At 38.7% G+C, this 17,821-nt stretch overlaps 1 protein-coding gene across 1 annotated transcript in view; it reads right to left on the bottom strand.

The window, feature by feature from the left end:
- Positions 1-17,821, bottom strand: part of LOC143217189 (UDP-glucosyltransferase 2-like) — a 71,766-nt gene that overhangs the window by 39,658 nt on the left and 14,287 nt on the right. The window lies entirely within an intron of this gene.

The raw sequence follows: 17,821 nt of genomic DNA, 5'->3' as shown, positions 1-17,821 counted from the left end.
ATACGAGCTTATTACGGTCGCTGGTGAATGCTATCTTCGCCGGAAGGATCACGTCAGCCCGTATAATAAGGGAGGCCAAGGAAGACTTCCGGCTACGGCGGCGCGTTTAAAAGAAATCCCGGCGTCACGGATGCTCGCCTGAAAAATTCCTGCAGCCGAGCGTTTATCGCGAGAAACTCGACGTCTCTCGCCGAGAGAGTAAAAGAGAGAGAGGGAGGAGAGAGAGAACGTCATCGCATCGCGCCTCGATTCCGCACCTCCGGCGTCGATTCTAATGTCAAATTCCATTACGCCAACCCTCGGCGAGCCCCGACAGCTCCGTTTCGCCCGCGGAAACGTGCACAGGGTGTCGAGAAAGTATAGTCATAGAAGTGGTTCTTCGGAGCTGTTGGATTTACATTTTTGTACAAGTTCTCCGGGAAAATCGACCGAGACAACGAGAACTAACCCTTTGCACTCGGCGTCCCCACTAGGCCACCACAAATAATTTAAAATAACTTCCAGGTTGCTAAATGTGTCTATTTAATAAAAGGACGCCCTTTTGATTTTTAATTTCTATTTAGTGGTTAACATAAACGAAATTTCTTGACCATACATCGTTTTGCAGTGATATTGTTTATTTGGATTAATTGGTAAAACTATAATTAACGAATTCATCTAAACAAATGTAAATCTTTAAAATAAATTAATGGCTATTTAAAATATATATTGGAAAAATGGAACGCGTACAGAAAGAATTTACAAGAAGTATTTTTTTAATTTAAGGCCCACGTGAAACAGTTGCAAAATACAACTTTCAGTATTTTATGTAGTAAACCAATTGTTTTAACTTCTAGAAAAAAAACCAGGTCGTCTGGTCGGATATTAAAAAAGTTATCGTCTTTTTAACAGTTTTCGAATATTAATAGGAGTCACGGTATAAGACAAAGGAGTGTACAAAGTGGACATCAGATATTACGACGTTTATTTACATCATTATTATTATTAAACGTAGCGAGAAATGTTTGGATGAAGACTAAATGGTTTTAAAAGATGCATATTCTATTGTTAACAGCTTTTTCGTAGATGAACGCGCCAAGGACTTGTGAAGGTCAACCTGTATATGACCCAAATCGTATCGTGTTCGGACTCATTTTAATCAGAAAAGTGTCACGAGCAAATTGGTAACTGTTTCACAAATCTAATTTGTTACATACGGTGATCAGTTTAAAGAGAACATGCAGGAGAAAGAAACGGACTGCGAAAGATTGGGAGAGACTGTGTTGTAGTTGATACGCGGATACTATCACAATGTTGAAACGCCATAAGAGACCTGTCGATAGAGAAGCCCCATCGGTAAATGACACTGCGGTCACGGAATCGGTAGTTTCCATCTATCAACGCTAACACGTGTTGCTACCTCCTGACTTCGTAACCCAGTCTCGCTGACACCTGTACCCCTGCGTTGTTCTAACTAGGTAATTGACTGCAGTATCGCTTGTCGATGAAGCTACGTTATCAGCAGGTCCCTCGTGGCATTTTGACATTGCAGGCTCAATTGAAGAAATTAGTGAATATTGGAAGGAAATACTCGGGTCGATCTTGATAGGTTCGTTCAAATAACCATTCTGCTGATTGTGATAATTGGATCTTTATGCGAAATGGAAATATCCTGTATCGATTGTGGTATGCAGAATAAAAATTAATTTCATCTCCTAATCATTGTGATGCATTCGAAGCTGCATACCTATATTCTGAGACTTTGCTAACCTTTTACTGTTTTATGTTGCACTTTTTTGGAAGGGGTGGTTGCTGAGATCTGAGATCATTCTAAAAGTAACTTTTTCAACATTTTTTTGACACCCTGTATTTCACCCAATATAATCATAGGTCAAATATGGGTGACACAATTCCTTGTGTGTCTTTAGAAATTAATTTAATCAATTTTGTTCATAATTTATAAAAGTCAAGTGGGATACATATTAGGTTGTTGCATATGGAATAACAGATTTTGAACAGAAAGTATAGCATGTTAAGGATTAGCTTTGTACCTCAAACTTTTATAAATAAACTTGTAGACTACAATACAATAGAATTGTTGAACAAAACATTTTATAAGATTTGCATTTCAAAATCGTACATTTTATATGCAACAACCTAATAAGACGTAAGATTATCATTACAGTAGATTTTGTGGAATTTTGGGAACAGATTTTCAACGTGTTAAATCGATTTGTACAAGCGCATATTATAGTAATCAAACCAAATCAAACCAAATTCAATTTTATAATTTTCATAGCAACGTGCACATTTTGTGCTCGATACTGCCAGTGTCAGAATATTTCTATTTTGCGTAAAGACCCAGTTATCAGTAGCATGATTTTCGACTCGTTCGTCGGGCAGGATCGAAATATCAATTCCCGCGGCGAGCATGCTAGTTGTAAAACGCGGGGGTAACATCCCCGGGAAATACCAACGCGTTATTTCTTCGTTACAGACGGCGTAAAAGTGTTTGCGGCATAGCAGATAGAATCTCGAGGAAATCGTCGAGGCGCGGTGTCGTCGACCGATTTTTCCCTTCGTCGCGCGCAAGAGAGAAAGAGAGAGGGAGAGAGGGAGGAGGGAGGAGGGTAGAGCAGGGTGCGAGTGCATAACCGCCGTCGGTTGCAAAAATTCATGCCAGCCGATAGATATCCTCTGTCACGTATTGACGCGCGCGTTCCACGAAGACGTATCGAGTGCGAAACCTCGAGTGAAGCTCGTCGAAAGTTGGGTTCTACGGCGATACGTGTGTAGGGCACCCCGTATGTACACGGTGTCAAGAAATGAAGTCGATTTATGAGGATGTAGCTTCGACAGAATTATTAGGAAGGTGTTTGAGTGGGCAAACTCGAAATGATAATGCAAGTTTCAATGCAACACTCTGGCGACTCTCATCATTGTGCATTAAAAAAACAATTAAAATTTCTGCTTTCATAGCGGCAGTCATCTTTAGTGCTGCTTTAATATTTTTAAGATACTGTTGTTATCACCATTGGCGAGCAATACAGAATTTTTGCGGTGACTCGTGACGGTCAGCTTTATAGTTGTTTCACATACTTTATGCGGTCTTAGTAAGTATGGAGAAAACAATGAGGGAGGGCCCAAACAGAAAAATTTGTTAACATTGCAGGTAATACTTTCAAGCAGTCCCGGGCAACTTATTCCCCGATATCGTTTCACGACTCCCACTACCAGTGTTCTGGTTCCCCCGCTACCAGCGTTCTGGTTCCCCCACTACTAGTGTATCGGTTCGTCCACGTGCTGTGCTTTGCCTCGCGTGACTGCGAGGATAGGGAGAGAACTTAGGAGTAGGGAGAGAAGCTAGGAGTAGGGAGAGAACCCAGGAGTAAGGAGAGGACCCAGAAGTAGGGAGAGAACCCAGAAGCAGGGAGAGAACCCAGAAGTAGGGAGAGTCGCACGATCATTATTTACGAAACTCTCACAGTTTAAATATTGACGATTTCTCGAGACATTTAGTTCTCACTTTTCGGATCCACTTTGTTTACACATTCACAGAGATAGTAGAATTAATTCGTTATTTGTATCTTTATTATCTCTATTCGCATTGTTCATTTCCACAAGTTTCTGCGTTTACCCAAATGCCCTCGCGATTAATTGTACTCCAGCATCTGAATCGTGTTGCATTCGTATACATTACTACATATACATGAATGGCGACGGATCGTATTTATTTGTCTTTAATTTATGACTGCGCGCAGTCGATCGAAAATATTTGAGCACTTGTTTGATGGAACAATGGAACTGGCTTGTTGGCTTCAAAACAAAGAATGAACGTAGGAAATGCATCATCAATTCTGTCCACTTCGAGTACTTCTATTATTTCGAATAATCAGCGAGAACGTTATTTGTTGAAGTCGTAAAAGTCGTGTAACTCTGCAAACGGAGAGCACAATGGCAGGGAACATGGAAACGCTGTGTACAGGGTGTCCCGAAAATGTTAAATCTCTTCGAAAGAAGCGGTTTCCGAGGCCATTTACAGTATTTAAGGGAAACTACGGACTAGTCTAAGCGCGGTGCGGCTGGTTCCGCTAAGCGACGAAAATTGATGACAATTTGCCAACGAATATCCAACGTTGGGCCTACAATTATTAAAGTGGGTTAATTAACAAGAAATATACACCAACGTTTGCCAACATTTAAATATTAAACGTCTTACAGACGTTAGAGAGAAACGTTGCTACAACTAAAAACTTATTAATTATTATATTCCACATTAATTTTTTTGTTCTCTTATTTATGGATATATATTCGCAATTTGTTACTGTCGCGCTCACTAAAGTTTTATTGTGCGCAGCCTTGGAATTTATGTATTTCTTTAATTTTTCCAAGGGGAAGACACGGGGTGGCGCTCATATAGTATAAAAAAAACCCTTTTGTTTTTCTAGATGGATATTCGGTTTTCAGATATCTTGATTTAGATTTGTTGGCGTACCTAGTAGCCCAGATCAGAGCGTTTAGTTTTTTCCTTCTTTTCCCAATTTTCACCGTTGAAATACATTGTTTATACGTATATTATTTATGATATACTGTAAAATTAACCGTAAAAGAGAAAATTAGAATAATATGTTAGCGGTCCCAGTTGGCCGTTCGTCTTGCAGTGACGTTGGTCCATCTGCATAAAAAGACGATATTTCCAACGGTTCGCCAACCAATATTGCAACGAAGTCCCCACAAAATGCCAGCCATGCATGCTCGTAGGATGTAGACCCGCGGGCATTTAGGGTTCGAGGTAGTTAACTAGGGATAACCCCTTAAGATATCGGCGTAAGCCCATTATCCGGCAGTAAAGTAGACAATCATGTTCGAGTTAATTCGAAGCGTCGCGGGTCGTTGATGTCGATCCCGCAAATCCACGGGGCAAATTGAATCGCGATCGATCCCCATTTGAAATTTCACCGATGCATCACTGGACGGACAGCATGGCATCGAGTTAGCATGCTACCGGCTCCGGTCCGACCCGCCTGATCTAATAGACCCGTAAAAGTAACAAAGAAGTATATCCTATTCCTTAATGGACGCCGGGGTAGGAATAAAGTGGACCCGGGGTAGGATGATTCCGCTTTTACCCGAAGGGGTAACGCGATCCCACGTTTCCGTGCCCCGCCTTTCCGCCGTTAAACGCGATACTCGAGGGCATTGCGTGTCAACACGTTCACGTACAAACCACCCCCGTTCAACCACCACCCCCTACGTTGCCCCATCCTCAATATCGTTGCCTCTAAAATCAATTACATTAGCGGATCGTATGCGAATTGACAGAATCGATTGCAAACATGTCGTGAATGGAACGATGGCGACTCTGTGATCAAGGAGAGTCAGCGTCGATTTATCAACCTGTCCGGGGACCCCGTTTATTCGATCTAGTCCGCGGAATGGAGTATTCAATTTTTTTTTTCCGAAAAATGATCCAAGTGGATCTTCGTGCAATATAAAAATTTTCTACCGGAATTGTAACAAACTATATATAGCGAAACAAAAATTTATTTATTTTTTCTTATGGGGCTGAATATAACAACAGTATTTTTGAATTTTTTTTAGGGGTCTTACTGCTTTCAATTACACCTACTCATTTTTGTTGTAAATTCTTAATGTTTTTCTTTCTGACAAAAAGTTTCTTTCAATCGCTAAGCGGAAAAATACTCGGAATGATTCTCAAAATTAATTTCTTATTGCGTTAAACAAAATAAAATAAAATTCAATGGTTAAATTTTAAAGAATACAACTTTATTAATCAATTAGACACATAGTCACTATTCTTTTCTAATTGTAGAAAATTTAGCCATTTTTTAATTTTAATTTAACCAATCTTTAAAATTGATTTTGCTTGAACTTGCAATCATCTCATATAAGTATAAAGAATTGATATTAATATAAATACAGTAAATTCACATAGCTGGAATAACTATTTGAAAAGAGATTGTTTTCATAACATAAATTAATGAGTAAATAATATCTACTTGGTGATTTATGTATGTATCTTGCACTTCAATATTTACGAAACGCATGTTCATCAAGTAATGATAAATCTACAAGAATAGATAACTATTTCCTAACATGGTGAACAACTAGTATGAGATAGCATTTTTCAAGTTAATGGGCAATAAATGACATATCATTCATTCCGAAGGCTTCGACACAGCGAGTTTCTTTAAATGAAACACTAAAATATGCACTAAATCAACACTAAAATCAATATACAGGGTGTCCCAGCTGAGAGAGGCCACCTAAATATCTCCTTTATTTTTAATGGCACAAAAAGAATATTTATGGCATAATTTAAATGGCATCGAAGGAGGAATATCATAGAAGAACAATTTCTTTCGCCCGGTTATTTTTTCATAGTTTTTTCAAGGTCATCGTTATTTGTTTATCGGGAAATCTTTTTTTTTATTCCATCTTATAGCGGCTGAAAAAATACATTTGAATATTGCTTACGTCATTAGCAAGATGGAATAAAAAAAATTAAGTTTTCCCGATAAAAAAATAACGATGACCTTGAAAAAACTATGAAAAAATAACCGGACAAAAAAATTGTTCTTCTATGATATTCCTCCTTCGATGCCATTTAAATTATGCCGTAAATATTCTTTTTGTGCCATTAAAAATAAAGGACATATTTACGTGGCCTCCTTCAGCTGAGACAGCCTGTATATTGTACTTATCGAACGATTATGAACTTATTGCTTATTCTTATTGCTTATGAAGTTTTAACTCGACTGTATGGATCGTTATGACTTCATGAATATATTGTCTGGGTCAAACATATAAAACAGTAAAAGATTAGAAAACTCCAAAAATATTGTTATGACGTTTTCAGTGTAGAAAATCTATTAAGGTATGAAATTAATTTTTATATAACTCCTGCTGCCCACAATCGTTGCAAAACATTTTCATTTTGCATAAGAATCCGCAGTTGCATTGTCATGTTATGTGTTTCATAAATATTTGATCTAGTGTACAGGATCCTTAAAATAAACAATTCTTTTTCCACTGTTCTAATTATTCAGGCGACTAGCCTTATAAACAATCAACATTTTTAATTTATTTCGGTGGTCATACTGATCAATATACTTTCTCATTTTTTTCTCAACGCGTGCTCTACAAAAAAATACACAACTCGCGTAATATATATTATTTTTACTTTTAAAACAATAATTTCTGTTCTTCGAATACCAAGAAACATGTGTGCAAAATCTCAGTACAAAAAGTTTAATATGCTAAACAAAATTCCTAAAAATTCATTCAAAAATGTCCTCGAAAACCAGAGTACGGCCCTAATGGTGTTGAAAAACATTTTCTTCAATAAACAGCTTCCAAAAAATTATAGGGACTTCTCCCCTGTCGAACGACTGAGAAAACCTTATTATTCTTTTTATCACAACAAAGCTCTCGAACAACGTTACAGATCGACAATAAACAACCAACAAGAGTAGAAACGAAAGAAAATCGCACGAAAGGAACGATCGTGGATTTAGTTGGCACGGCTGCACGGTACCAATCAAGTAGCGGGAATTAACGATTTCCACGGTTTCGTAAAACCAGTACGCCGCGGCCAAGTTACGATCAGCTGTTCGGGATCGTGCACCTTTTCGCGTGCGCCGGTTAAAGTGTGCGAAGTATGTAATACGAGGCAAAACGCAGCCCCTCGATCTTATCGAGATCACGAAGACCGAGGAGGGTAGCCGGGGATCGAAGGAACCGGGACCCAGGATACAGCAGTCACGGGACGAGATAATAAAATTAAAGCGATCGATCCCAGCTTCCCCTCCGGTCGAGTTACCGGCAGTTTCTAGCTAAATTATCTGGCCACCGAGGACGCCCACAGTGGTCCGGGCGGCCGATCCAGAAGTTCATTTACTAAAAAATGACTTGGTGTAATAAATAATGACTAAATGTTTAGGTCCGAGTTAGGTAGCATAGCTAAAAATATCGACGTTAACGAAATTTAAGGCTGCTTTCTTTAGCGGACTCAAAATTTGTGCCTCTCTGCTATAAATAATTATGTATTCAGTATGTAATCCAGTAGATTTGTACCTGGAGAACCTGTAGATCGAAGTTTCAGTCCTGTAGGATCAATGGTTCAGGAGTTATGCTTGTTTAAAGTTGAGCAATCTGCAATGTTTTTGACAGGTAAGTGTCGCCATATTGGTTTGTAGTGACGGTCGCTTACTGAGTTAGTTAGGGTTTGGTCGAGGGGGGAGAGCGACAAGGTAAGCGGCTCGCGGTCGTCACTACAAACCAATATGGCGGCGCCCTTACCTGTCAAAAACACTGAAAAATGCTCAACTTTAAGCAAGCATAACTCCTGAACCATTGATCCTACAGGATCGAAACTTCGATCTGCAGCCGCCTCGGGTACAAATCTACTGTATCACATACCAAATACAATTTTTCAGATTGGAATATTTACAATATACTTTTCCTTTTTTGTATGATACCGCGAGAATCATTCCAACCTTCGTCCTTCTTCAGGAATTAATATTGTTTAATGTATCACGTGGGCTGGATCGAGAAATTTGGTGACATTTTACTATAACTATTGAACCATAACAGATATCGTGATGAAATTTGCACTAACATTGATTAAAACATTATTGTTAATTGTCGTAATTACTGATAATTGTCGTAATAAATACAGTTTTTGTAACAATTTTTTAATTAACTGTTTAAGTTTTATTGTCTCAAAATAATATTTAAAACTGTTTATTTGTTACATATTTGTATTTGTTTATACATTTCTTCCTATTTCTTGGCATTTATTCTGCATATTATGAATATGGACTGTGTAATTTGAAACAGTAGAAGAATGAAAAATTTTTGTGAATCCCTACACATTGTTTACAGTCTAATGAAACTGCAAAACCAACAAATAAACTTCTATTTAGATGCCCCGAACAAATTTTATTTTTTCCATCTACATCCTAATTATTTGGTTGCAACATATGAAATGTGCGATTTTTGAGATTAATTTTAAATGAACGCAACATTTTTAGTAATGAAATATTTTTAATCAAAATAGCAACCATTGGATTCTGCACATTTTTCTCAACAAATTTCCAGTTTTTTAATTACATTTTTATTACAATTCGGCGGTCCGGTGTAATTAAATTCCTTAACGTTTGATATAATTGTATATTATTTTCAATGAAAAGATAGCGTAATATGAAATGCATTATTGAATATTTAATATCGATTCCAGTTACCCAATATTGGTAAACAAAGTGCATTGAAGTATTTTTTGCATTAATTAACCGGTGTGCATCCGCGCATTAAAAAAATCTTTTGCTGTGAGTAACAAGAAACGTAGCAAATGATTGCTCGCTATGCTCACTTGTGTTATGCATACGTTAAGCCAGTGCAAAAAACCTGAGTTACGCAATACGAACAGTCATTCGATGTCATTACCCGTCACGCAGTATGAACGTGTTCCTACAAACACTTGATAATTATATTCGTAGCACTAATCGATTAACTCACTTGTCCGATAATACGAGAAATATCGCATCGACATGCAAGACATGTCACGTCAAGATGGAACAAAAGATAGAGCCATTGGTATATTGGTTCAGATAAAATTCACGGTACTTTTTTAACATGACTTTTACATTGCACGTAATTACCCGGATAAAAATACAGAATAGTGATTTGCAATTCCACGGTTCAAAGATGTTGTCAAGTCATGTTTTTTAAAAAAACTGTATTTTACTATGTATTCTTATATCTCTGGAAATAATTTGCAATTAAAAGTAACCTGTTAAAAAAAAAGCAAGACGCTAAAGAAGTTGTCATATATTATAAGAAAATTAAGTTTGCAAGCAGTCGATTTTTGCACGTATTCTTCAAACCATTATGTAAACGCAGCAAAAATTTTATAAATATGTATTCATCCATTTAGGCACTGAAAATTATGAAACTAAAAATTGTCAAACTAAACTAAAAAATGTCAAACTAAACTAAAAATTGTCAAACTAAAAATTGTCAAAAAAGTAAGTTGTTTGCAAGTGAATGACCAAGTGTTACTCTTTAATAATTGCATAAACTATTATTTAATTATTTAATTATAAAATTGGCTCTTAATGTCTAACATCATTTGGGTCAAAAATCAGTTCCACTGTTTGCCTATTCAAAAAAGACAAGACTTCAAGCTGAAAGTTTTCGTGCATATTCTTCAATACACAATCTAGATGTACATAAAATTTTACAAATTTCTATGTAACCGATTGTCAATTAAAAATTCCTGAAGAAGTAGGTGGTTGTGAATAAATAATATCCATTAATATTTTTAATAACATGACTTTCACGTAATTTCCAAAAAGAACTTGAACACACTATTAATGTACGTATAATAATTATAATTTGCAATATTAAAAATTAGTTCCACCGTTTGCTTGTCCAAAAAAGACAAGACGCTCAAAGAAGTTTTAATATATTTTCAAAAAATAAATTTTCGAGGCTGAAAATTTTCGTGCATGTTCTTCAAAACACTGTCTGGATATATTTAAAATTGTAAAAATTTCTATGCATCCGATTGTCCATTAAAAATTCTTGAAGAAGCACGTCACTCGCAAGTGAATGCCCAGGCATGCCAGGAATGCCATTCCCCTTTAACAATTGCATAATAATCATCACTCGGAGATAAGGTCGCGTTGCAGATTACGGTTGGAAGTTATGAGACGTTTTCCTGCAATTTGTAGTCCCGCCACGTTGCAATCGATTCCGCAAGTCGGACTACGCGACCACCTAAGCTACCGACTCCCAAATTGTCGCCAAAGAAGGTCGGGTTCTACGAGGGGGCCACCGGTAGGATGAAGTCTTCTTCCCAGGGCAGGTTTAACGGTGATTTATGTTGCCAGCAGAGTCGTTAGCGAGTTGCCTAATTAAAGTCATTTCGCTCGGCGGAGGCCAGAAAGCTGCAAAACTACCTGGCCCGAGAATTCCCGTGGTCCTGCCGCCTTATCCTTGGCCAAACAGTCAAACAACAGAGTCCAAAGCTTTGCCGAAAGAACGTCTTTGTCGCAACGAGGCTGGTAGAGCATTCAGAACATGCCCGGTGAATCATGCCTCGAAGAACAACCCACCTCGCCCCTCAACCTACTTTCGACAATGAAGCGATCATTATCTCCTTAAGGACCCGGTCAATCAACTTGATGACCGTTGCTTTCTAATGCGCCCTAGACACGAGAAACTCTGCCCGTTATAATGATCGAGGTTATAATGATTCGACGAATAGAGGGGACTCCAGTGTCGAAACGGGTGTTATTAATAAGTGTCCAGAAATATGGGTGTTAGACTTCAACTATTAATATAATGTTGTGGCTACTTAAGACACACAAGTGTTGAGATTATGTACACGAAATTTGAAGTGGATTGGATCATTTTTGCAGAAGTTGACAAACATTCAGTGTATTGGTGTAGGAAGTGGTCGAACCCATCACTACTGGAGCATCAAACGTTTCGTGTACAGTGTACATAAAATGTACACGAAATTTGAAGTGGATTGGATCATTTTTGCAGAAGTTTTCATACATTCGGTGCAATGGTGTAGGAAGTGATCGAACCCATCACTATTTTGCATTAAACAGTAAAAATACGTATATTAACCCCTTGTCATACGATTTATTTTACGGTTTTGAGTGATTAGAACCTTTTTGTAGATCATAATTTCCTAAAAAAGGAAAACATATCTATTGTGTGCGTATACACATAATTTTATTTCGGTTTAAAGGAAATTATTAACATACATTTTCATCAGAATCTGTTTAGAATCTCCATCACGAGTTAGACATGATATTGTAAAGCAAGCTGTTGCTTCACGACTTTCACTCAGTGTCGCCAGAATCGACCAAAACTGGTTGATTTTTCCACTCCTCCTTTTCCCCTTCCATTATCCCATTTCAGCACCATGCGTATATTCCGACATCCCCCACTAAGTTCGTAGACAGGTCACGTATTAATCTGGAGAGGGGTGGGGGGTAAACTGTACTCCCCTCGATTTCCTCGAACTGTCTGCACTACCAGTACACCGGTTCCCCCACTATCAACTATTTCAGGCCCGGGCAACTTCTTCCTCACTGGCGCTTCACGATTCCCACTACCAGTGTACTGGTTCCCCCTCTATCAACTATTTAAAGCCCGGGCAACTTCTTCCCCGCTGTCGCTTCACCCCACTACCGGTGCACCGGTTTCCCCACTACCATTATACCGATTCCCCCACTACCATTATACCGATTCCCCCACTACCATTATACCGATTCCCCCACTACCATTATACCGATTCCCCCACTACCATTATACCGATTCCCCCACTATCAACTACTTCAGGCCCGGGCAACTTCTTCCCCGCTGTCGCTTCACCCCACTACCGGTGCACCGGTTTCCCCACTACCATTATACCGATTCCCCCACTACCATTATACCGATTCCCCCACTATCAACTACTTCAGGCCCGGGCAACTTCTTCCCCGCTGTCGCTTCACCCCACTACCGGTGCACCGGTTTCCCCACTACCATTATACCGATTCCCCCACTATCAACTACTTCAGGCCCGAGCAACTTCTTCCCCGCTATCGCTTCACGATTCCCACTACCAGTGTACTGGTTCCCCCACTAATTTCTTCAACCTCCTTCTACACTCTACAGGGGTTTGGGAGAGGGGCAGGAGTAGGAAGAGGAGTCTGTGAGTCTGAGTAGGGCAAGTTGCCCAGACCTGCATTTACTACGTCCGGCGCGATGGACGAGGTCACAAAGAAATAGTAGAACTACACAATCTAAGAAACAGCACGGCCCCGAGCTTTACTGCACTATAAAGTTCCCCGATATATTATTTAAAAAACTAAAAATAAGGATGTTAGATTTATATTAATATTGTGACTACGTACAGTAAGTATACAACATTAATTTGATAATAATGTCGAACATATTTGACTGTATAAGTAACATCGATCGCTCGAATATAGAGAGGAGGAATTTATTTCCTTCGCGAGGAATTTATTCCAAAAGGTCCATTGGTGGCCATTGTTATCTGAATTTATACAGTTCACACAAAGATTATTCTTCCACCATTCCATCCCTACATTTTCTCTCTCTCTTCGGGTATTTTTTTACACGACTCGATCGTTTGGAAATCAGTTAGAAAACAGAAGACCACCGAGCTCGCGGTAATTCGAATTCGCCGGACACGTCAAGTGGCAATTGTACCCTCTCCGCATGATTTTGCAATCCGAGAATAATGTGCTATCCGATGATCGAAAACCGGCCATGTTGCCATATCAACATCCACCGCGATATATCATTTCGAAGCATCAAAAGCTCCTCGAGTATGCAAAGCCGCTTTGAATGTTTCTAAACTATTTGACGCGCTCGCCGCCTCCGCGCTACAGCAAATACCAGGAGCGGGCGTATTCGAAACCCGGCTTCGGCCTCGGAATCCGCTTTCGATATTTCCCAACGATTTTCGATGGTTCCCCGGCCTCGATCAATTTCAATCGCAATAGTAGAATTTCAATTTCGATTTCGAGTACCCGGCGATCCGGTCTTCTTTGTGCCCTTTTATCTCCGCCGACCAGCGATACCAATATGACGATATTAAACGTTTCGTTACGAAACATTATTCGACAGCATGCTCTTCTTCCAGCGAAGAATCCTTGCGAAATCAGGTTTGACAACGCCGAGAATTTTCTTAAAAATTGTTTCTTAACAATTAATGTAAGAAACACGGTTTCGTATTTGACCTCCAGTCGACCTTATGGTTGAGGACTTCATGATTATCTTGAAGACGGACTTCATGATTATCTCGAAGACAGACTTCATGATTATCTCGAAGACAGACTTCATGATTATCTCGAAGACAGACTTCATGATTATCTCGAAGACAGACTTCATGATTATCTCGAAGGCTCTTTGCTAGCGGGACTAGTCAGGCGATACTAATTTAGTGACAAAACGTGATTGTTTATAATTATTTTTTTGTGAGACCTTGACCGAAACATTCGTGACGTTTTTCTGATTAAAATGAGCCCGAACACGATACAGTTTGGATAACATTTACTTGTTCAATCCACGAGTGGAACCTCGATTATCCGAACCATCCGGATAACAGCTATAATGCTAGACTAAAACTCTAATGATTTTTCCAACGACTCGTAACGTATTTCCTTTAGATTTTATTCGAATAATGTAGAGTGGAGATTTATCGGTTCGGATAATCGAGGTTCTACTAAATCGTCAATTACACGAGTAAATATGACGCAAACTGTATCGTGTTTGGGCTCATTTTAATCGGAAAAACGTCACGAATATGCTGCTAAAGGTTTCACGAAGAAATAATTGTAAACAAACAAGCATTGTCGCAATTTTATAAAATAATATCAATCACTGATATGTACGTTTAATAAAATATACATACAAATAAACAATAACTATTTGGTATTTTCCAATGGATTAGCCCAATAAAATATTATAAATAAATAACTCGAGTCAACACATTCTACAAACATTCTCGCTGACAATAAATCTTTTTAATATACATGTTAACATGGGAGAATCACAAAGCAAGATGGAAATACAATTTCTATTGGCGGAAGAAGTAATTTATGCAACTTTGCTTGCATGAACGAGTATCACGACTGTTCGAGCGGCGTATTAAAGACAAACCTCCTCTATCAACACAGATCACGGACGAATCACTGTTTAGTACGGTCAACAAGAATGACTGGTTATGCAATAGACGAGCTCCGCCTGATAACGAGTACATTAAACAGGCCGCAATCTATTTCTGTGCCAAAGCGAAAATTAATTTTCTTACGGCCGCGTTGAGAGAGGAATTACAGGAATTAAGAATTCTCATTAAAATGCAACTCGGCGAAAAATCTCTTTCCATTTACGTTTTCCATTACCCAAGTGAAGGTGGAGGTTTCTTGTGCCGGGTATATTCGTGAAAAAGATGGTATGGGGAGAACTCTCATTATATCGTTGTATAATTATTTGAGTTACACGCTGCGAGAAAATCAATAATCGTACAATATGTAATAAAGTTCCATTAATAATGTACAGAATGAACCTCGGGACGTGATCGACTTTCATTTCCTTTTGTTAGCGGGATAATTAAAAATTTCTTTGTTGCAGCACGGATCAAAGACAGCTTTAAAATGATATATTAGTTAGTTTGTAAAATAATTGTGAGGGCGTCTATAAGAAACTGTAGGTGACCTTGGAAGAGAAAGCAAAGTTGATAAAAAATTTGTTATAAGCTTCCTGATAATTTAATATTGAGAAATATATCCACGACACGTGTTGTGGATTCTTTTTATCGTAAATTGGTTTGCGATAAGAATATCCGTTTCGACAATAAAACTTCCATACGCCGTCATCCTCATGTGCGTGACATTATAATTGGAAGAAATTAGTCACTTTAATCGATTATAATTTTAAAATGGATTAATATGCAATTTAATGATTGAATAAAATTATTATCAGGTGATTGAGATTAATGATCGTGTTATCAAAAATTATTATTTGCTGCTACCGATTTACTCGGTCATTGCTATGATGTGTACAATGATTAAACACTTTTGCTGACTCATGTTATGTCCACAGTTTCTTGTGAGAATGGATTCTTGGAAGGTTTATTTTCCTCGTTGTAATTCCCCATTTTATGAGGACTTGCGCGATTTCCGAAAAATTTGTTGAGCAATCTAAAATATAATAAAAATATGTGCTACACTTTTATGTAAATGTTCATTTACAAATTTAGAAAAAAATCGGAGATTAGAAATTTCATAAATGACACAAACTTATTATATTATTGATGATATGAAATATTAGATTTCCTCAGAATCCATTCTATTTTTCATTTATCTCAATGTATAAGATGAGGTAACAATTCTTTATTTATATAAATAAAAGGGGACATCAAAGTCCAGTGAGCAGTAAAAACTGAATGTCTGATCTTTTTGCAATTTATTTTGGCAATTTGATTTGGATTCCCGTTGGAATACGGGCCTGGGTGCGGGGTACGTGCGGTACAGGCGGTGTTGTTGTTGTGACAGGAGGCCGGTGGTACGTTACTAGATTCGCGTCGTCGTGTATAACCGGTGGAGGTGTGACAGGGGTTTGTTCGTAACAGCCCTACGTTATGTAGGTCTGTTACAAGATAATTCAAAGAAGAAAAAACTTTCTAAGTGGCCTCTGCTTCTTGCAATTGATGTAAGCGCGTTTTACTGTGCATAAAGATCCGCAGACTAATAATTTACATATACGGAAAAATCTTTCACCCAACTATTTTTGAGCAAACTCGTGAACCTAAACAACCTCTTCTACATATTTTTAGAAAATAGAAAGTGGCACGATATAAAAAATTGTCAGTGATACCAGGAAATCAAAATTCATTTAGGATCAATACAGAAGAAGATACTAGGGCTGTTACCTTTCCGGAGCTTCGACTCTTCGAAGGATTCGAACGTCGAAATTTCGATTCTCATCACCTTCGAAGTTTCTGAAATCGAATCTTCGAAATCTTCGCCCTTCGAAGGAAAATAAGAGCCCTAGAAGATACCTTATACAAGGGTCTGACCGCAAGTGTGCGACTTCGATTTTGATAATCTTTTGTGAGACGATGGTACACGGATCACTAATGATGTCTGCAAAATATTAGGTGTGGTGACTGAATAGTTCCAAAGATGCAAACAATTGAACTTTCACGGCTAATGGAACTTTGAAACCTTGAGCTGCGAATCAATGCAAAGTTTAATTGTTCATATCTTTAAAACTATTGAGCAACTACACCTAATATTTTGCAGACATCATTAGAGATCCATATACCGTCGTCTCACAAAAAATGATCGAAATCGAAGTCGGACAGTTTGGGGTCCTTCCCTCGTTAGCGTTGGAGCTTAGGAAAATAAGCATCTATAATAATAACACAACAAATTTCAAGAGATCATTCTGTCCCATCCCGATATGATATCCACTGACTTATGAACGCGAGGGTCAATGTCCGCCAAGGCAGTATGGAAACCCAGAAGCCTCTTAGCAACCCGATCTAGCCTAGCTACCTCGACCACACGGTCCCTTTCATTTCGCGGACGTCTCTCCACGCAAGAATAATACCAACAACAAGTCTCCAGTACTCACTCAGTATGTCGAACTGAGGAAGCCACTTCTTCACGAGGACATTGTCAGGTTTCTGAGTGAACTCATCGGTCTCCCACTTCCAGATCACTTTCCTGGGTAAAGAAGCGAGCACGTTCAACAAAACAGTCAATTTATCCTCGGACATGGAAGCCGCCTTGATCACCGAGCCAAAATTGAAGTACAATACACCTTCGGTAGCCTCATCAAGGAACTTCTTAATATCCTTAGGCAGAGGATTGTTTTTCTGTGGAATTTGAAGGCCACCGACCTCCACGACGTTCGGAGGGTACGGTTGAGCGCCATGTAGACTGAAATGCGTGTTCACCAGCATCAACGACGCGTTGCTGGTCATCTCCTTCAGGTTATGGACACCAGGACCGTAGTACTTGTCTATGAAGCTCTGATCACGCCAGAGATGTACAGTTTTAGCTGCTACAATCATAACCACATCAACGATCACATTCCACATCCTCTCCCTTAAGTTCATCGGCCTAGGCGATCGCGAGAACATGGACGGCTGGTAGCTGGCTTCAGAAGAGAAGCCTAGATCAGTGTATACCCACGGCATCAGCTGATGCGTGGATACTTCGATGAAAGGTACACCCTGCTTGTGAAACAGGGAGAAGAAGCAATGCGTGTTGAAGCTCTC

This window comes from Lasioglossum baleicum, chromosome 16 (assembly GCF_051020765.1).
Source record: "Lasioglossum baleicum chromosome 16, iyLasBale1, whole genome shotgun sequence".
Taxonomy (NCBI): Eukaryota; Metazoa; Arthropoda; class Insecta; order Hymenoptera; family Halictidae; genus Lasioglossum; species Lasioglossum baleicum.
Note: the sequence above shows the minus strand (reverse complement) of the source record. Positions and strands in the feature narration are given on the sequence as shown.